Raw genomic sequence first — 21,458 nt, 5'->3', positions numbered from 1 at the left:
GATTGGAGAGAGATTTTTCCCTTAAAAGGCATATGCAAAGCCATAGAAATGTGGCCTAGAGTGTTATAAATTGGGAACTGTAAGTAATTTTATATGGTTAGAGGGCTGGATGCCAATGAGGGAATTTCAAGAGGTAACTTTGGATAGGTAAGCAAGAGCCTGATCTTGGAGCATCTTATGTGCCATTTTAAAGAATTTGGAAATTTAGGTAAGCAACTTGATCAGTGTGACAGGTAGAATAGAGGAGAGGCGGCTGGAGATAGAGAAACCCATTAGGAGACTATTCTAATACTAGTAAGTGTTTGAGGCAAAAGTTATTAAGGGGCAGAAATAGTATTTCAGCTGTTCAAGTAGATGAGAATATTTTGGTGAAAGTTCATATCTGTTACTAAGTAGAAATAGATATAGGTCATGCTAGGATTTAATTCTCTTTATATTTATTCTTTTCTAACTCAATGTATGACATCTCTTAATCTGTAAACGCTGGCTTCTCTTTTCTAATTATCCCAAGAACCTACTAAACTTAATTTAAGGAAAATAAAGAAAAGATGATTCCTTAACCTTCAGTGTCTGTTAAAAGTAGAATTACTTTTGTACTTCTTAGGGTTAGAGAAGGGATTTTATGTTAAAAGGAGCCAATTTAGAAGACATGTAATTTTACAATTACCAGTGTCTTCTTATTTGAATTTTAACGACAATATTACTACTCTGAATTTTGTTACGAGCTTTGCCCTCACGCGTATGAACAACAGTTTGAAACCATACGATTCTCAGAGATCTCTCTGTAAGACCAGCTGCAGTTATGATGTGATCATTCATTGTTCTATAATAAGCAGCTTAGACCCAACTGGCCACTCTTTGGACTGTACCCATACAAAGCTGTTTCTGTCCCACATAGGCAGGGACTCCCTCATTCCAGGCTCAGCTGCAGGGCCTGTTGAATTAATCAAAGGATACTTAGACCACATTCCCTAAAGACTAGGGAATTTCTGTAGTGACTCCACCCTAACATTGAACTTTTTGCCCTTTTAAAATGTTTTTGTGACAGCTGGGGATCTGAGAGCTGTCTAACCCTGGGAAGACAGCTTAGGAAGAATGTTTTCTGAAGTTTATTGTTGAGAAATGTGGATTTACATGTTCTTTTGCCTGTCAGAATTTACTTTGAAAAATTTGTAATTAACATTTTTAAACACTCTATAATGTAATAGGTGCTGCATTTAGTGCTTTGCTTTCACTATTTCACTTAGTCCCAATAAAACCTTTGGTATGCTTATAATTATTTCTGTTTTGTGGAGGAGGAAGTGGAGAGCCTGCTAGGATATGGGTATCTAACAACTTAGGACAAGTGATTCTCAACTATGGCTACACTTTGGAATCACCTGAAAAGTTTTTTTTGAAATACAGATTCCTGGGTCTATAGCAGCTGAATTCAATTAGAATCTCTGGGGGTGGGGCCCAGGTAATAGAATTTAAAAGCAAACAAATAAAACCTTCCCAAGTTGATTCTGATTTGCAGCTAGAGTTGAGAATCTTAGTCCTGATGTACCTGACACTCATACCTTATCAAAACCGTGGTTCCTTCCTAGCCCAGCAGCATTTGTATCGGGTGGAAGCTTGTTATAAATTTAAAATATTGGGACTTTCCCTGACCTACTGAATCAAAATCTGAATTTTAAAAAGATCCCTAGGGAATAGGGAACTATTTGTACTGCCTTTGCAACTTTTCTGTAATTCTAAAATTTAAAATGTTTATTACAAAAAAAAAGATAGTGTTTGTAAAACAAAGATCAAAACCTTTCTTCTGGAATCTCAGTCTAGGAAGAGAGAAACTTATTAAAAGGCATTTTGCTGAGAACTATAATGGAAATAATGTAGAAAGTGTGTCACTTTATAGGAGAAAATGAAAAATGCTGCTTGCAGGAATTAGAGAAAATTGCCAAAGGAAGGTGACTCGAAGGCATTCCAGGCACAGAGAAAGGCATAAGGGACAATTCTTTTAAGAAAAGTTGCTAATATAAAAGGAATTAAAAAAGGAACATGAGTTTTAATAAAAATATATATTTTAAAAATATGATAAATTCTAGCAAAAAAGTGAGGATTAGTGCCAGACTAGAAAGGTAATATAATAATGGAAGAATTTCTTTCTCTTTTTTGGGGAAAGCAGAGTAATTAAGGGAAATTAATTATTTGTAGCAGTAGCACTCTTGGAGGGGTTTGGGGACATGCCCTTTTTTGATATTCTTTCTTCTTGGATCATTGTGACTCTATTTTCTCCAACATATCAGTTTCTTAGAGATTCCATGCTTAAATTCTCTACTGGGCCTTTGCAGATGCTGTTTTCTCTGGATCTACAAAGAATTTCTGAGCATTTCTGACCTTTTATAATCCTGGTTAACTCCTTCTCATCCTTCAGCTAGGATTCTGCTCAGAAATCACTTTTACTAAAAAGCTTTTTCTAAGTAAATGAAGTCTGGATTGGGTACCATTCCTCTGGGTTTCTATTGTATCCTTTATACATTACATTACTGCTAATGTTCCTTTTGTCTGTTTCTCTCATTAAGCACTAAGTACTTTTGGGATAGGGGTTATTTTCAGTGGCTTCTGTGTCACCAATACTTTGTACAGTGTTTGATTCAGTAAGTGCTTTGAAATAAATGAAAGAAGTGAAAATAATAGCCTATTTTTGCCATTAGTTTACAGTGACAAGATGATCTTTCGAAATGACAATAAGAGATTGAAATGCTCTTAGTGTTAATAGCTAGAATGAAACTTAGAGACTTCAACCTGTGTATAACGCATGCCTGGCATAGAGCAGATTACCTAAATTTAAGTTGTATGACAGTAAGAACACTTCCATTTTATACATGAGGACTCTCTAATTTAGATTATATTGAGTATGTCTCCCTTAGCATATTATTAAAAGAATGTGAACTCAGACATGGATATCATTGCTCATCAATTAATAATTTTTATATCTTCCGATTATGAAGTACCTATACATGTTGCATTATAAAAAGCTCTTTACATATAAGGTCACATATAATTCTCTCAAAAATCCTGTAAGGTTTATATTAGATTTGGGGGCACAGATCTGGACTCAGAAATGTATAATCCTAGAGCTCATGTTTTTTTACTAGTCAGTGTCCTTTCTGCGCTGCCCTGCTGCTGCTTTTCTCTAATAAGCAGGTGAAAATTCTTGTATCTTTCTCATTCTGAATATTGCATGGTTGGGTATCAAGGGCTTGCCCTTGGATCACTAATATACTATGTGATCATATACAAATCATGAACATCTCTTCCTCAGTCTCCACATTTATAAAATGGGCTTGTGAAACTATAGCAGGTATTCATTCATTATGCAACGCATACTTGAAAGGCTACTGTGGGCCAGACACTGTTCTCAGTGCTGAAGATAGAACAGCAAAAAGAACAGACAAGATCCGTAATCCCCCAGAGCTTACATTATGGCAAGTTAGGCTGAAAATAAACAAATTAAACAAAATCAAATAGCTGTCAGTGCCATGAAGCAAACAGAACAGGGTGGCAAGGAAGAATGTGGCTGGAGTGCGCTGGAGTGTGGTGGGGGACACACATGGTTGGGGTGGTCTGGGAAGTCTTCCCTGAGGAAGTTACATTTAAGGTGATACCCCAGTGCAAAGCAGAAGTCAGCAATGAGGACATTTGGGAGTATGGAGTTTAAGGCAGAAAGAAGCTTAGGAACAGAAAATCTAAAGCCTGCAAAAGCTTTGCATATAGGAGTACCATTGAAGACCAGTGTGGTTGGTGGGAAGACAGTGACAGGAGACAGGGTGAGAGGTTGGCAGGTCCAGATCGTAGACTTATAGTCAGTGGTTGAGACTGTTTCTCAGTGTATAAATACTCCAGGGAAATCCATGAAAATGTCCTCACATCTTTGATGCCTTTGACTTCTTTGCTATTTCCTTATAACATCTTTGATACCTTTCGAGGTTTGAAGAAATCCTTCCTTGTGAGTAATTTCCCAGAATGGAAGTTGGAAACTTGCTTCCCCTACCTCTTTTGCAACTAGGACAGATACCTATGACCCAGGCTCTGTTATTCAAATGCACACAGATAAGACTTTGAATTGGAAATTACTGACAAGAAATAGGCACCATGGAATCCATTCTGGCAATGATAGTGACAGATGCATTTTGTTGACAGGGGAAGGGAAGACAGAGTTTACATTAATAATATGGTATCTGGTACCCAGATCTTGGTTAGCAAAGTGGACTTCAGTGAGTATGCCTGGTGATGGTAGCAGTGCTGAGGTCACAGAGCCAGATTTATGTCTGTTCCTGACTGCATAGCTTGGTTCTCTTGCAGTCTTAAAGTTTCAATTAGTCTCTAATATCCTTCCATAAATTGCTTTTGCTTAAGTTAACTAGAGTGCAGTTATGTTGTTTGCAATTAAGAACTCACTGTCAGTGCCTTGAATCTGAAAGTAGGGGACAGGAAGATTTCCTACGTATGTCTGAGATGCATTAGATCTATGAGATTCATTTCAACTCTAGGATTCTTGGGCAATTAGTGGCCAAAAATGACCTGGAGATGTAAACACTGCTTATTTCAAAATGTTATTTTCCATACTTTTATTTTCAAAATTAGTATTTGTAAATTTCTTCCTATTATCTAGGCCTGTTTTATTCTTTGCATTCATGGGGAGCCAGGCTAAATATTCAGTTGTATTCTTCTGTAAGCCTTTTTTTTTTTTTTTTTTGCCTCTCTTAACATAAGAAGCAGGATATAGTACAAAGATGCTACCTTCTTACTCGATATAAAATCTCTCTAGGTTTTCAGATATGTCAGTGATAAGGAATGCATTACTCTGGACAATTTCTCTCTCAGTAAGATCTCCCCTAGTCAGTAAAGCTGAGGTACTTAACTATTAACCACAACTCTGAACATATATTCATTTTTGGAGAAATTTTTTATGTCTGTGTAGTAGTCGTTCTTTCAATAAGACATGTAAGCAGCCTGTTATGAAGTATATGATAGTGCATCTGAGAAAGGGCTTCTAAAATTTAAGTGTTTCTTAATAGCTGTACAAAAGTCAGGTGAAAATATGTTTATAATTATCACCACTCCCATCTATCTAGTACCTGTGCCAGGCTTGTCTCAGAAGAGTTGCTAATAATGTAGCTACTACTCTGAAATGGATTTCCATTTTCTGCCTCTCTGGCTATCACTCCACTCTCTGTTGAAATTCTCAATCTTCACTAACTTCTGCCAATTTTATTTCCTAGAAGTTATTTTTATAATTATAGCTCAATTTGCTTTTCTTTTTTATTGATGTTCTGTTGGGTGCAATACTCTTCATGAGGACTACGAGCATAGAAAATCCTTCTTCCAATACCTATGTCGGTAAAATTGGTGATTGAGTCCTGGGAATATTTAGCTTATTGTTTACCTTAATGAAATTGCTCACTGTTACAAACAGGAGAGAAATGAGGCACCCCATTTTTCTTATTTAAAGACTTATCTCTTATGATACCAGATATGCTTTAAGAGTACCTTACTTGGAGTGTCAATTTAAAAGCAGATATTTGACATGAAGTGTCTTTACATGAGATGTAATCATTAGGCTTATGCATATTTAGGCTTTGCCTTTGCCAGTGAAATTTCAAAGACTTACTGCTTAGATCATGCTTTGTCAATTAAATTTTTGGTAGCACATTTATTGTCACTTAGTGTTATCACCTAGGGATAGTCCCTTTGTCTTTAGATGGGTTTATAGATAATGCTTTGGATAAAAAATTCTCATTCTAGACTATCTTTTTTGATTTTCACGTTTTCTCCTTTTGTTTTAAGACATGATACAAATTTTTAATTATACACTACTACAGTACTAAGGCTGGGGATGTACATTTGTTGTCTCATTAGGGAAATTTTGAGAAATTGAAATTAGATCTTCAAACTATGTATTATAGGTAAGTGATGTGTACATGATGGTTTATTATTTTATTCTGTTTACATTTTGAAATGTTTGATTTTCTATATAATAAGAACTTAAAAAGAAAACATTATATATTAGACAAATATAATCCTGCGACTTACGCAATTCACTAAGCTCCTCTGAGCTTCAGTGTCCTTATTTGTATAATGGGAATGAATGCCTCATTTATAGGTTTGGAATTTTATCAGGAAATGAGTGCTCAGTGTTTCCGTGTGGACTCTAAAGTACTGTTATCACGTGTTGAGTATTAATTAAAAAGGACTTTGGGCCGGGCGCGGTGGCTCACGCCTGTAATCCTAGCACTCTGGGAGGCCGAGGTGGGCGGATCGTTTGAGCTCAGGAGTTCGAGACCAGCCTGAGCAAGAGCGAGACCCCATCTCTACTAAAAAAATAGAAAGAAATTATATGGACAGCTAAAAAATATATATAGAAAAAATTAGCCGGGCATGGTGGTGCATGCCTGTAATCCCAACTACTCGGGAGGCTGAGACAGGAGGATCCCTTGAGCCCAGGAGTTTGAGGTTGCTGTGAGCTAGGCTGACGCCACGGCACTCACTCTAGCCTGGGCAACAAAGTGAGACTCTGTCTCAAAAAAAAAAAAAAAAAAAAAAAAAAAAAAAAAAAAAAGGACTTTGTACAAGTGTTACTTAATACTGATTAACCTAAAAAGAACGTGGACAGAGATTTGTATGATTGTTGTCTGTATCAAAATAATGTAGGATCATGCAGACCAAGAGAGCTGATGGGCCGCCTTTAGGAAGTGATCACCTGGGAAATGGTGGAACAAAAGAAAGCATAACTTGGGGCCAGAAACCCTTTATTTTCTGTGTTATTGAAGTGAATAATAACCTTAGTTAAAGATAGAGGGTAACTGTTTCTTAATTCAGGGACATTCTTAATAATATCTTACTTAATATCAATTTTCCAGGTGAAGTTCTTTAAAATTAGAGCAACTGTCACTGGGAAAGAGAGACTAGATTAGCTTCTCAGGGAGTCTCATGGGAATTTATATCTTCCATAAAGAATCAATTTTCAGATAATCCATTATGAAAATTTCATTCTAATTAGTAATAGATGACATTTATTCAAAGTCTACCATATGCCTGGAAATGCACAAAGTTTTTAATGCAGATTGTCACATTTCTTTCTCACAACTACATAATGAAGGAGTACTATTTTCTTTCATTACATGAATGAAGTAGGAATTTGTGGCTCAGAGAGGTTAAATACCTTGCCCAATTCATATAACTAAAAAAGTGGTAGAAACAAGAAGAGAAACTGCCAGTTTAACTCTAGGACTTACGGTTTTTATTACACCAGGCTAGTTCTTTACAGCAATTTATTTTGGTCCAGGCTCTTTTCTAAATGTTTTTCTTTTCTTACGTCTTCCTATATGCTCCTTTTTTTTTTTTTTTGTTGTTGTTGTTGTTGAGACAGAGTCTCACTTTGTTGCCCAGGCTAGAGTGAGTGCCGTGGCGTCAGCTTAGCTCACAGCAACCTCAGACTGCTCGGCTTAAGCGATCCTACTGCCTCAGCCTCCCGAGTAGCTGGGACTACAGGCATGCGCCACTATGCCCGGCTAATTTTTTCTATATAGATTTTTAGTTGTCCATATAATGTCTTTCTATTTTTAGTAGAGACGGGGTCTCGCTCAGGCTGGTCTCGAACTCCTGACCTTGAGCAATCCACCCGCCTCGGCCTCCCAGAGTGCTAGGATTACAGGCGTGAGCCACCGCGCCCGGCCTCCTATATGCTCCTTTATTGTGCTTCATCAGCAGATATACTTGAGATTTTTATTATAACAGTCTAGAATGAGCCTGTTTACAAATAAGGTAACATTAGCAGGTACCAGAGTTACCTTGTGCACTTGGACATATCTTTTGTGGACTGCTCTTCAAACCATACATATTTTAAGCACTTGTATTAAAGAAACAGGTGAAATAATACAATATAAAAATTAGTTTCAAATGACCTCGATTCACCGATTATTTAGTTCTAAGTGTATTTTATATAAGAATGTTATTCTCTGTACATCATATTAATGCCAGAGACATCCCCCAAAGATTTTAGAATTAAATCCCGTTTTATTTTTGCTACTTCTGTAATAAAAATATATGCTAATCATTATACAGAAAGCTGTTATTTCCAGGATATGCTAGTACTTATGTACATTTAGCTCCCCATCTCTTGAAACTTAGATATCTGTATATCTGTATCTCTGGCAATGCTAGAGAAGTTCTTCTCAGTAATCTTCTCAAATAGATTTTCCATGCTTTTTACTTTTTCTTCTTCTCCCTCTGGGATACCTATAATTTGTATATTGGTTCCTTTCATATAGTTGCATATTTCTCTGAGTGATTGTTCATTTCTTCTTTATCCTTTTTCCTGTGTCTTCCACTAACTGGGTAAATTCAGAAGCCTTGTCTTCAAGCTCTGAGATTCTTTCTTCTGTTTAGTCTAGTCTGTTGCTAAAGCTTCTGCTGCATTTTATAATTCCCTAAATGACCCTTTCATTTCTTTAAGTTCTGTTGTAACCTTTCTTATGTTGCCTATCTCTTTAGTGATTTCTTTGTTTGTTTTGAACTTCCTCTTCAATTCCATTCATCCTGTTCACCATCCATATTCTGATTTCCATTTCTGACATTTTGAAGATTTCCTTTTGGTTGGGGTTCACTGCTGTGGATCTAGCATGATCCTTTTGGGGTGTCGAATTAGCTTGTTTTTTTTTTCATGTTGCCAGAATTCTTTTGTTCATCTGAAACCTCTTCTCTCAGCTCAGGGCTGTTAGGTTTGTGACATACCTGTTCTGTTTTTCTGGGAATTCTCCTACTTAGTAAGGAGGAGGAGTAATCCCTACTAATGCTTTTGTATCCTACCCTGGAGGATTGATCCAGTAGGAGGGGGGTGGATGCACTGAGAGCCTGTAATGCAGGTGTTCTCCTACACTGTCCTATTCCTCTGTGGTTGTTATAGTCCACACTGGTGCCATGGGCTATTCTTTCAGATTTGTGGATTGGTCCCCAGGCCACTTTTGAAAGCTTGGACTGGGGGCTGGGCAAGTATCTCTCCACAGAGGCAGGTGGCATGACCTTGACCAGCACCTGGGTGGGTTGTGGGACCTTGGTGAGTGCCTAGATGCATCACAGTATTACAGCTCATGGCAGGGCATGTTGTGGAACCTTGCTAGGTGTCTGGGTATGTCATGGGGACTTGGCCTGTTCTTGAGTATTTCATAGGAACTTGGAGGGCACCTATATGGGTTGCAAGACCTTAGCATGTGCATGCGCAGGTCATGGGAACTTAGCCAGTGCCTTGGCAGGTCATATGACTTCGGTAGGCACCTGGGTATGTCACAGGATTTCAGTCGGTGGTGGGCCATGTTGCAGTGCCTTCGTGAATGCCTAGGTGCATGGCTAGACTGCAGCCAGTGGTAGAGCAGGTTGCAGGAATTTGGCAGGTGCCTGTGTGGTGTGTGGAACATTTGCGGGCACCTGGACAGGTCAGGGGTCTTGGCTGGTGCCTGGGCTGGTTATGGGACTGCAGCTGGTAGCAGGGTTGCTCCTTGGGCCTCAGGGCTGGGCCACCTGCAGGTGGTAGAGCCAGGGAGATGGATGGGTTCCTGCTAGGAAGTCATAGTGGCTGGAGCTCTCCCTCTGCCCAGGTCCAGCTGTGGCAGAGCACCTCAGGTGGCAGCAGCAGCACTATGGAGGTGGCAAGATGGCATCAGCAGAAGCTAAAGGCCAGTGGGCACCTGCTCTACTTGGATCCCCAGGAGGCAGCCAATGGGAAGGGGATTGGGGGATGTCTGGCACACAGTCACAGTGCTGTGAGAGTGCCCACCCTCCCCACGCCCTCATCGTGACCTGGAAAGCGTAATGGGGAGGTGGCTGCAGTAGAGCTGACCCCTCTGCAGACTGGGCACTTTGGGGCTGAGTGTGCAGATTGGCCTCTGTTGCAGTGATCTGGTGGGACCCACTATGCCTGCTCTCTGGTGCAATGCTGCTGCACAATCTCTAAGCAGCTCCATAATCATTTTGGAGGCCTGCTGTAGTGGGAGAACCCACTTACGGCTTGGATTTCAGTGTCCACTGTGGAAGTGCAGAGTCCAGGGATGTCTCCCTTAACCTTTCCCCATGTGTGGATGCTTCCACCCAGGTACTTTCCGATCTTGCTGAGTGGATCACCCATCCTCTTTTTTCCCTTACTTTGGGTGTCTCTGGTTGCTTATCTGATGATTCACAATGCTCTCTCTGAGACAGTGCATCCATGGGTGAACCTCTATCCACAATCTTTGATCCTTTCCTTGAGAGTGGCTAGTGCAGGATGCTTCTAGTCTGCCATCTTGGACTTTGTTTGACTTTTAGAGATAAGAAAAGAGGTAACCAAGAATTATAGGTGATCTATACATGTTTAAAGCAATCAATATGTTTTTTTTGATACAAGCATAAAATGTTTGTTTTTAAGCAGTTTAGTGGCATGTTATTTGAACAATAAAAGCTAGTACTATGTAGTTACAGTAGAAGTCCTCTATTCTACTCCTGGAACCATTCTTAATAAGGTAATAGTAAAGATGTTTAAAGTGAATTACATAAAGATGCATATCTACTTAAACTATTTTATTTTAACTGAAAATTTATACAAATGCATTTATTTGCATTTATTTACTTTTATTGTAAATTAAGGTCTTTCTTTGAGTATGAGTCCAGTGTTTGTAGTTCTACAAAGACTTTCTTATGTGAAGAATACCTGTTATAGATCATCCCAGTGTTTACTTCTTCAAAAGAAGGAAAAGAAGGGAGAACTTAGGGGCATCTATACTGTGACCTAAGTGAAAATTTCTTCCAAATTTAATAATTTTGTCTCAACTTTTTATAGCCTATATACAATGTGACAGCAAGGAGCAAATACCTGGCTAAATTGTTATTTGATTAGAAAGAAAGAGTGAGGAATAGATGTTTATTAGGCAGCCAGTTGTCATAATTATAGTAAGCATATGAAAGAATTGGTGGAACAGAAGTAAATATAAATGGGGCAAAGTCTAGTAGCTGTGAGTGTTCAAGTAGCTATGGGCACCAGTAGGTATGGTTGACACTTTAATGGAGAAAGTCAATTAATCTGGTGGTGAACTGGTTAAGTAGAACTCTGTTTTGAAAACATCTACTCTTCAAAGTATGCTTCAAAAGTGTTACAAAAAGCTCACATAAAATTTGAGGGGAAAGAATTCACAGAGAAAAATTTGAGCCAACTTTTAAGGACAAGATAATAGAGAGATTTATGATAAGAAGGTGAGTGCTTATTTGTTTTGTGGGGTTGAGAAATTATTAATTCCTGGCATTTGTATCACAGGCTGAGAGATGGGGGAGAGACATTTCCAGAATTGATTTCAGATTGTGAGGAAGCATTTCTGTGACCACTGAGTCATCCAGTTGTGTAGCTGTTCTTGGGTGGTCTCTTCCTGGGTGGCCATTCCCATCTCCCTTGAGCATCATGGGCCAAAAACTGAATGTAGATGTGACATTCTTGGATTGTTTAAAGCTATACTCATTGGAAAAAATATATATATACACACACACGTATATATGTACATGTACACACACATTTAGTTTAGGATCACGTTCTTTAAATAGATATCTCTTGCAAAATAAACAGATATTTCCTGCAATGTACACTTTTCTTTAAAAAGTGTAGCTTTGTTAATAAGATCTTATTTTCATGAATAATAAATTTTATGCCAAAACTCTGAGAAATGCTTATAAATATTTACCTTCTTTAAAACCTTAGAGTACGTACACTAGGCTTTATCAAGGTATACTTTTTGCTTACTAAGTATGATTTTGAAAAATTGTTGTCTTTATTTTTTTCATAACCATTTTGTAGAGCTAGCTGTGAAGCAGATGGACCCCCTCCTCTCCGTGCAGTTATGCAAGACCATTTCCCTAAATCATTAGCATCACACCACTCTCGTAAGCATTTTGCACTGTCAGTTGCTCCTGCTGTCACAACAGAACACTTGAAAATGGTTTTCCAGATCCTTTTTACTTTACTGAATTTCTCAAATCCCTCCAAGGAGCTTAACTGCACCTTAGCTAACTTAGATCTCGTAGGAGACTGTGAAAGAGATCTATGTCAGAGGACAAGCCGCCGCATAGAATGGTTTCCAGGAAGCCAAAGGAACAGTTTTAAGAAGGGAGAAATAGTCACCACGGTCAAGTGCTAAAAGGTTAAGGAAAGCATGGCTAAATATGATCATTAGCTGTTAGAGTTTGGAGATTATCGTTGCCTATTGAAAATAGTTTTAGTTGGGTAGTGAATATAAACTAAGTTGCTGTGGTTTCAACAGCATGTGGGAAGTGAGGGAGTGTGAATATTATGTGTAGAGTACTCTTTCAAGAAAGCTGTGAATGGAAAAGCACAGGGGGAGATAAGATTTCATTTAAGGTGAAAGATATGAACATATGTATAAAGAAATAAGTAAAGAGGGATAGAAGTTACAGAAGAGAGGAGAAAATAGATGTATTTTGGTCCTATTTCTTGTTTCTGAAACAGTGTTCCTACTCATTCTTTCAAATCCTTATTAATAGCAATAACCCCTAATATGACTTCAATATATTAAATGTGTCACTCTGCCTGATGTTATATGAAGAGAACTATGCAGTCTTATTCTTGCTATTTGAAATTTACACTTTAATGCCATAACACAAGATGTGAAAAGGGGTCATTTGTGATTGAGCATGTTCTTTAGCAGAGTTTAATGTGGTCTATTTTTATCAAGAGTCATGATTTTAATATACCTATCTGGATAAATCACAGAGTGGAACTTCCTTTTAACCTTGGCACTGAAAACAGAAATAATTCCTATCTTTATAGGCCCCAGTCCTAGTTGTGTTTTATCAGGCTTCTATTTTTTAAGGTGATATGGATTGATCCAGGATAGGGTTAAATCCACGTAATGATCAGTTGTGTTATAATGGGATGCTTGCTTGGCTTGAGCCCAAAAATAACTTTTGAAGGCCTTGCAGAAATCTCCAGGTTAAAGGGACCTCCCGATGAGCCAATTAATGCCTCCAAATGCTTATCAGAGTAGTCATTTAGTGGCTGCTAGACTCAAGTATACACAAATTTCTAATGAGGGCTAATAACAGAGTCTTTAAAAAACAGAACAGGAAAAGGCCTTTAATATTTTTGAAACAATAACCTTCATAATCCACAATAAGTATTTGATAAATCACAGTATAAAAATTATTTTACATTTAGGGACTGCATTGTTCTTTACAGTGGAGGAAGCACTGTATTAGGTATTATTGCTCTTGATTCACAACATTGCTGATCCATAGGCAGAGGTATTGTTATTGTTTTATCACGGATAAGAAAATTGGGGCTCAGAAAAATTAGTAACAATAGCTGATGTGTTGAGGGCTTATGCACCAGGCATAGTGTTAAGAAATTTGCATTTAGTTTCTTATGTTATCTTCGCTACTGCCCTATGCTGTAGAAGTTATTATAACTGGATTTTGTGGTTGAGAAAACTGAGAAGAGGTTAAGTAACTTATTCAATTGTACATGACTGGTAAGTGACAGAGCCATGGCTCAAACTCAGGTGAACTGACCCAATGACATTCTGAACTCCTAGATATAATGCTATACTGCCTCTTTTGGCTCTTCAGATATGTGTTTCTTTTTGTTGTTCTTCTTCTGTGGGTCTTACAACTTCTAATTAAAATAAACTGTCAGAAATGATGCATTACATAATATAGTTATCTAAATATCCTCAAAAAGTAAAACATGTCATTGGGCTCACTTAATATATTTATACTTTTAATTAGCACACGTGTAATTGCACCGTCTAGTCAGTGGCTATCTCATTTTTATTTGTTTGTTTTAATTGCAGAATTAACAGACATTGTTTACTGAAGTGATATATAGAACTTGTTATCAACTAAAGCCAACTTATGTGTTTTCCTATAGAAATATTCTAGATGTAATGATGTCAAAGGGACTAAAATTCAATATAGAAGTGATTTATCATGAAACTTTTGAGAAACATACGATAAATTTATTTAGCCATAGACAAACATGTTTTTCAGAATGCTTATTTTAAAGAAAATGTTCATTGATATGTAATATACCAATGATATATAACTATTTCTCTGATATTATTTAAAACTATATCAAAGAAAAATGCTAAACACATTGTTAAGCTGTGATCTGCTTTTAAAAGTTTGTGTCATACCCATGGTATCAGGAAGTTATCTGGTCAAACCTGTAACTGTTAACTTGGGCATTGGCCTTTTTACTGCCTTTACCAACTATCAGCCCTCCCTGAAACATGTCATTCATTCCATGATTGCTGGAGTATGCTACGTATTTTGCCTCATGATTTGAACATAGTATGTTGCTGATATTACTCAATGTTGATGTAAGTTAAACATATATTTATGTATATAACAATTCTTGTTCCATGAACATGGGTATAAGGAGGAGGTTTTAGATAAAAGCATACTCTTGAATCGGTTTTCTAGCTATATCTGAAACAAACAGAATATCAGAATACTGAAAGGTGAAAATGAAGAGCTACAATGTTTTATTTTAAAATAATTATAGTCTCATAAGAGTTTCAGAAAATACAGAGTCTGATGAACCCATCACCCAGCTTCCCAAGTAGTAAAATCTTAAATATCTATAGTACTACTGTGGGACTTGAGCATCCATGGATTTTCATATCAATAGGAGATCCTGGAAATAATCCCCTTTGGATACAGAGGGATGACTGTACTTTATCTTATTAAAGCACCAGTTACCTAAGTATGAACCAATTTTGCAAATATTGAAAATTAATGTCTTTTTTCAATAGTAGGTGGAAAGTATTGAAACTTTCTTATATATCAAAAAGGCTAATATTAAAATGTATTTCAAAAAGAAATCTCATTCACATATCATCTTAAAAAGTAAATTAATCCAAAGTTTTGTTGTTTTTTGAAACTTACACATTCAAAACAATAGCTCCATAAATGCATCATTTTAGTGTATTATGTTCTGTTTATGCGTTCATCAGTTGAAAGGCATTTGGATAGTTTCCACTTTTTATCTATTTTGAAATGTGCTGCTCTGAACATTTGTATACAAGTAATTTCTATGGACATAATTTCTCTTGGGTATATACCTTGGAGTGGAATCATGGAGTCATGTGGTAATTCTGTTTAATAGGTTGAGGACTTGTCAAACTGTTTCCCAAAGTGGATGCACTATTTTACAATCCCACCTACAATATATGAGGATTCTAATTTTCCTTTATGCTTACCAATACTTACTAATGCCTGTCTTGTTTACTTTAGCCATCCTAGTGGATGTGTAGTGGCATCTCTTTGTGGCTTTGATTTTCGTTCCTCTGATGGCTAATGATATTGAGTATTTTTTCAAATGCTTATTAGTCATCTGTATATCTTTGGAGAAATATGTATTCAGTCTTTTACCCAGTTTTTAATTGGGTTGTCTTTTTTATTGCTGAGTTGTTCTCTTATCAGATGTATTGGGTTGTCTTTTTTATTGCTGAGTTGTTCTCTTATCAGATGTATGATTTGCAGATATTTTCTGCCATTCTGTGGGTTGTCTTCACTTCTTTGACATTGTCCTTTGAAACATAAAACTTTTTAATTTTGAGGAAAATATTTGATGATTTATATGATGTATATATTTTTCTTTCATTATTTTTCTGTTTGGTTTCATATCTAAGAAACCATTGCCCAAATCAAAGTCATGAAAATTAAGCCTATGTTTTCTTCTAAGAGTTTTATAGTTTTAGCTGCTTCATTAAAGTCTATAAACTATTGTAAATGAAATTTGGTATATAATATCACATAGGGCATTCAACTTCATCCTTTTGCATGTAAATATCCAGTTGTACCAGCAACATTTATTGAAAAGACTATTCTTTCCCCAAAGGCACCTTTGTAGAAAATCTCTTGACTATAAATGTAGGGTTTATTTCTGGGATTTCAATTCTGCCCCATTGATCTATATGTCTAGCCCACCACATTGTTTTAATTACTACAGCTTTGTAAATAGCTTTTAAAATTGTGAGTCTTTCAACATTTTTCTTATTTTTTAAGATTGTTTTGGGTGTCCTGGGTTCCTTGTATTTCTGTATGAATTTTGAAACCAGCTTGTCAATTTCTTCAAGAAAGGCAGCTTCAATTTTGATAGGGATTGCATTAGATATGTAGCTCAATTTGGAGAATATAACCATTTTAACAATATTAAGTGTTCAGTACATAAGCATGGAGTATCTTTTCATTAGCTAGATCTTTAACTTCTTTCAATTTTTTTTTTTTACTTTCAGTGTGCACATTTTACACTCTTTTGTTACATTATCCTATGCATTTTATTGTTTGTTATTGTAAATTGAATTGTTTCCTTAATTTCATTTTCAAATTGTTCACTACTAATGTATAGAAGTATAAATGATTTTTGTATTGATTTTACTGAACTTGTTCATTAGTTCTTATAGGCTTTTGATTGTTTTTATTGGAATTTCTATGTATAAGATCTTGTCATCAGTGAATAGAGATACCTATAGTTCCTCCTTTCCAATGTGGATGTCTTTTATTCCTTTTTTTAACTAATTTTGAAAATTTGAATTTTATAATATAATATGTTTAATATTTAATTATAACATGTTTTTCAAAATCATGATTATATTAATGTGGGCATCTTTTTCAATCTACATTTTAATACAACAGTTAGATGAAGCTGGACAACAAATCATTCTTCTTTTGTAATATAATTGTCAGAAAATGTTTACTGAATGCAACATTATTTCCAGGAATATACTAGGCATTGCAGAGGTTAGAAGAAAATGAGCTGTCCACAAACTTAATTTCACAGAAAAACCAAGTTTCAACATGCTTGAAATAACTACAGAGAAAATGTAATGCTGAATACAAATTCAGTGGATATTGGGGAAACTAATCTGGTATTGCAGACCGATGTAAGTAATAAGAGTATGCAAAAGGCAGAACATGGCCTCATTCTTTTAAAGAGTGGATGGAATTTGATAACTGACTCTTACAAAAATAATGCAGAGAATGGAATATAGTTTGAGAAAGACTTGAAAAAAAGAAGACTAATTGGAGGTATTTTATGGTTAGGCAGATATATAAGTGGACAGGTTAATTTTAATAAGAATAGGAAAAAAAGAGTGAAGAGAGAACTTCTGAGGGACAAAAAAAAAATAGACTTGATGAAAGATTGATTATGGTAAGGGAGAGGGAAGGGTAAAACGCATAAGTGTTCCTATGAATTGCTCAACATCCCAAAACCATGAGTGGCAGAGCTAGGATTTAAAATACTTCCTTTTACTCCAAATCCTGTGTTCTTTACACTGTACTGCATTTCAGGAGTAACTATGAAAGGTTTTGGATTTTAATATATCTCCCAAATCTCATATAGCATACCATTTATCCAACCCATGTTCTTCAGTAGAATGGTTTAAATTTTTCACTGAAGTGTACCTTGCAACAGAGGATTGTGAGCTCTTATTCCATACATTTTAGAAGTTATAACCAAGGATGCTCATGATAAGTATGAAAAAAAGACCAAACATATATTAAAAATTCACATGAATGTGTTCTAATCCACAGTATGAAACTGATGTATTCATTAGAATTATGAAACCCTGTTACACTATTTTGAGCAAGGTGTAACTGATATAGTCATAAGATGCTTTTTTCTAGTAATTTAATGTGAGAATACCTATACATACTTCATGTATTCATTTTTTCATTTGATCAATAAATATTTCCTTCATGTTTATTACAGTCCAGGTTCTACAGGAAAAATTATGGCTTTGTCAAAAGGAGAAGACAGCATGCTTTTTCTCTTAACTATTGCATACTTTTTGTTGGGATAAGCTGCATCATCCCTGGTAGCCAGAGATAATCTGAGTACGTACCATATGTCCGGGCACCCTGTCCAGTGAGCTCTCTTTTCACTCTCAATTGTGAATCAGTTTGGATGATAAATTGCATGGTCTCCTGTGATGGCTAATTTTATGTTTCAACTTGACTGAGCCATAGGGTGCCCAGATATTTGATCAAATATTCTGGGTATGCCTGTGAGGGTGCTTCTGGAACATTTGAAGTGGTAGACTGAGTAAAGCAGCTTGTCCTCTCTAATGTGGGTGGGCTTCATCCAATCAATTGGAGAATTAAATAGTATAAAAAGGTTGAGTAAGAGGAAATTCTTTCTGCCTGGCTGCTTGAGCTGGAACATTGTTTTTTCTCGACTTCAGACTCAGACTGAAACATTGCCTCTTCTTGAGTCTTGAGGCTGCAGGCTTTTGGACTGGAACATACTTATCAGCTTTCCTGGTTTTCGGGCCTTTGTACTTAGACTGAAACTATACCATCAGCTTGCTGATTGTAGATCTTGGGACTTCTTAGCCTCCATAATCACATGAGTTTATTTATTATAATCTTCCTCTCTCTCCCTTTCTCTCTCTCATGCACACACTCACACACACCCATACACCCACACACAATTGGTCCTGTTTCTTTGAAGAACCCTGAAATAGTGCATTGGCCTCCCAGAGCAGTCACATCCCCAGGAACCTGAGCTGAAGTGACAATGTCTCCCAGGGAATCAGTGCCTTGGCCAAGCCAAGCAGCTATGTATCCCAGAGCTGAGCTGACATTTCATCCTAAGCCCTAGGGAAGTAGAGCAGTGGCTCAACTGAGAAACCCCACCCTACAGGCCAAACAAGTCTAGTAACTTTCTTCTCTGCATCTGGGTTAGCTCTCTAGAGCCTGAGATATTGAAACATCCCTCTCCTTGGGGAGTAGAGTCATTGCTTTGCTGCTCCCTGCCTCCCGTGGCCCAAGCAACAGCTGTGTTCCACCATTCTAGGGTCCTTTCTGCCACTGCACCTGGCCTCCTAGAGTGAGTCTGGGGTACTACCATGTCTCACCACCCTAGAGTCTAGGGTCACTATTACATGATGTCTTGTCCCTGGGGACCTGAGTTGCCATTGAGCACTATTGGCTTTGGTTCTCAAACTGCAGCCTACCCTGCTGCACAGGTCCAAACTTTCTGAGTACTCCTTCTGCCGCAGAGCTGAGCCAGTGCTGTGCCCTCCAGCCTAGGTCAGAGTCACTGTTACAACCAGGTCCCCTGTGTCTGAGCTGCTAGGGTGTGCCTCAGAGTCATGGACCCTGGCTCTCTGAGCAGCCTACATCCAACACTGTTAGAGAGAGTGAACCTGCACCTCAAGACCCAGGTGCCATAATAAGTTTCTGTAGATTTCTTGGCAGACACCTTACAGGCCAGGAGAGAATGGAATGAAATAGTCCAAATGCTTAAAGAAAGAAAGAAGTGGGGGAAAAAAAAAACCCTGTCAGCCCAGAATATTATGCCCAGCAAAGATATCAGGAATGAAGGAGAAATAGTCTTTCCCAGACAAACAAAAACTGGGGGAATTTATCATCAATAGAGGGGACTTATAAGAAATGCTACTTCTGGAAATAAAAAGATAATAATGCCATCATGAAAACATGTGAAAGTACAAAACTCACCAGTAGAACATTACACAAATGAGAAAGAGAAAGAAACCAAACCTTATCACCATAGAAAACCACCAAACTACAAAGATAAACAATAACATTGAGGAAGAAAAGACACAAGGATATACAAAAGAATTAAAAAACAACAACAAAAGACAAGAGTGAGTTCTCGACTATCAATAATAAACTTGAATGCAAACAGATTAAATTCCTTAATTAAAAGATATGGATTGGCTGAATGGATTCAAATAACAACAACAACAAGGCCCAACTATATGCTACCTATCAGAAACTCACTTGACATGTAAAAACCACTAGAGAATGAAAATGAAAGGATAGAGAAAGATATTCCACTCAAATGTAAACCAAAAGTGAGCAGGAGTAGCTATACTTATATTAATTATATAAAACAGACTTTAAACAAACAAAAAAAAAAGTAAAAGAGATAAAGAAGTCATTATATAATGATAAAGGGATTAGTTCAGCAATGTGATATGACAACTGTAAACAATTCTTCAACAATGGAGAACCCAGATATATAAAGCAAATATTATTGGACCTAAAGGGAGAGATAAATATCAATACAGTAATAGTTGGGGATTTCAACACCCCATTCTCAGCATTGGACAGATCACATAGACAGGAAATTAACAAAGAAAAATTGGATTTAAACTGAACTATAGAGCAAATGGAACTAACAGACATTTACAGAACATTCCATTCAACAGCTGTAGAATACACAATTTTTTCATCAGCAAGTGGAACATTCTCCCAGATCAACCATATGTTAAGCAACAAAACAAGTCTAAAGAAACTCAAAACAATGGAAATTATATCAAGTATCCTTTCTGACTATAGTGGAATAAAACTAGAAAACAATAGTTAAGATGGCATGTAAAATAGCCAAGTGTAGAGTAAAGGATGAATAAATATCAGGTGAATTAGAACTAGGACAAGAATTGCTAACTCAAGTATCTATCTAATCTAACTAACCCAAACTTTTGGAATGCTTTTTTCCACTAGCAGGTTATTGAAGGCATGTCTTCTTAGCATACTTGCTTCATGCTTCTGCAACATGCAGAAATCAAAGCCTTTGATTAGGTTTTCTGATCAAATTAATATCATGGAAAAATTTGCTTCATTATATTGTTTTGAATGTAAGTGGTGGCTTTAAAGTCAGTTATAAGAGCAGGATGAATTGTATTAATACTTATGTCAATTTACTTTTAGCTATAGATTTTCTGAAAAAAAGGGGATGTGATAAGCCTAAAATAGTTGATTGTTCTTTTTTGGTTATCATAGTTTTAGAAACAAAAGACTTTGCTTTTCCACATGACATAAGCAATACCATCGCATATAGAAAGCTGAACTCAATTTGAGATGTTGCTTATGCACTGGTTAACTAGGATTATGCGGGAGACATATCAGAGTCATTACCACAGAAAGACTTACTGAGTAAATAGACTCGAAAAAGTCTGGAGACTATTAAATGTAGAAGCCTTCAGTGTTTTGTGATTGCTCCTTATTTTATGACCATAGCTGCTTTAAAAATATCTTAATTATCAAGACTTGTTGACATTTTGTAACGTGATGTGAACTCCTCCACATTGGAGAATTTTGTTTCCCCGTTGGCAATATGCTCTGCTGCCTCTTGATCTCCCATTCTCTTTGATTGACATCCTGTAGTTAGTCCCACACTGGTTCACTTTGCTGATTCTGCCTACTTTTTGATTCTCTGGTTATGATCTTATAAACAGTGTCACTCATAACTAAAAAGAATGTATTCTGGACAAAATAGGCTTCACTTTTGTCTTAAATGCTAATAATTTCCAGGCAGAAAGATCTTCAATCACAACCCCAGAAGTCTATAGCTACATATTATAGCTTTTAGAGAATCCCTATTAAGCATAATAGGCAACTGAATATTTCCT

The 21,458-nt window shown here is 36.7% G+C and overlaps 1 protein-coding gene across 29 annotated transcripts in view; it reads left to right on the top strand.

Annotated features, from left to right (window-relative positions):
• Nucleotides 1-21,458, top strand: part of GULP1 (GULP PTB domain containing engulfment adaptor 1) — a 254,223-nt gene that overhangs the window by 51,405 nt on the left and 181,360 nt on the right. For 2 of the 29 annotated variants that reach the window (XM_069469650.1, XM_069469792.1), the window contains exon 2: nt 9,331-9,341. The exons of the other annotated variants lie outside the window; for them this stretch is intronic. The gene's annotated coding sequence lies outside the window, so the exon portion shown is untranslated. The remainder of the gene's footprint in view (nt 1-9,330; nt 9,342-21,458) is intronic. 29 annotated transcript variants of the gene reach the window in all.

Source organism: Eulemur rufifrons, chromosome 1 (genome assembly GCF_041146395.1).
Source record: "Eulemur rufifrons isolate Redbay chromosome 1, OSU_ERuf_1, whole genome shotgun sequence".
Classification (NCBI taxonomy): domain Eukaryota; kingdom Metazoa; phylum Chordata; class Mammalia; order Primates; family Lemuridae; genus Eulemur; species Eulemur rufifrons.
Note: the sequence above shows the minus strand (reverse complement) of the source record. Positions and strands in the feature narration are given on the sequence as shown.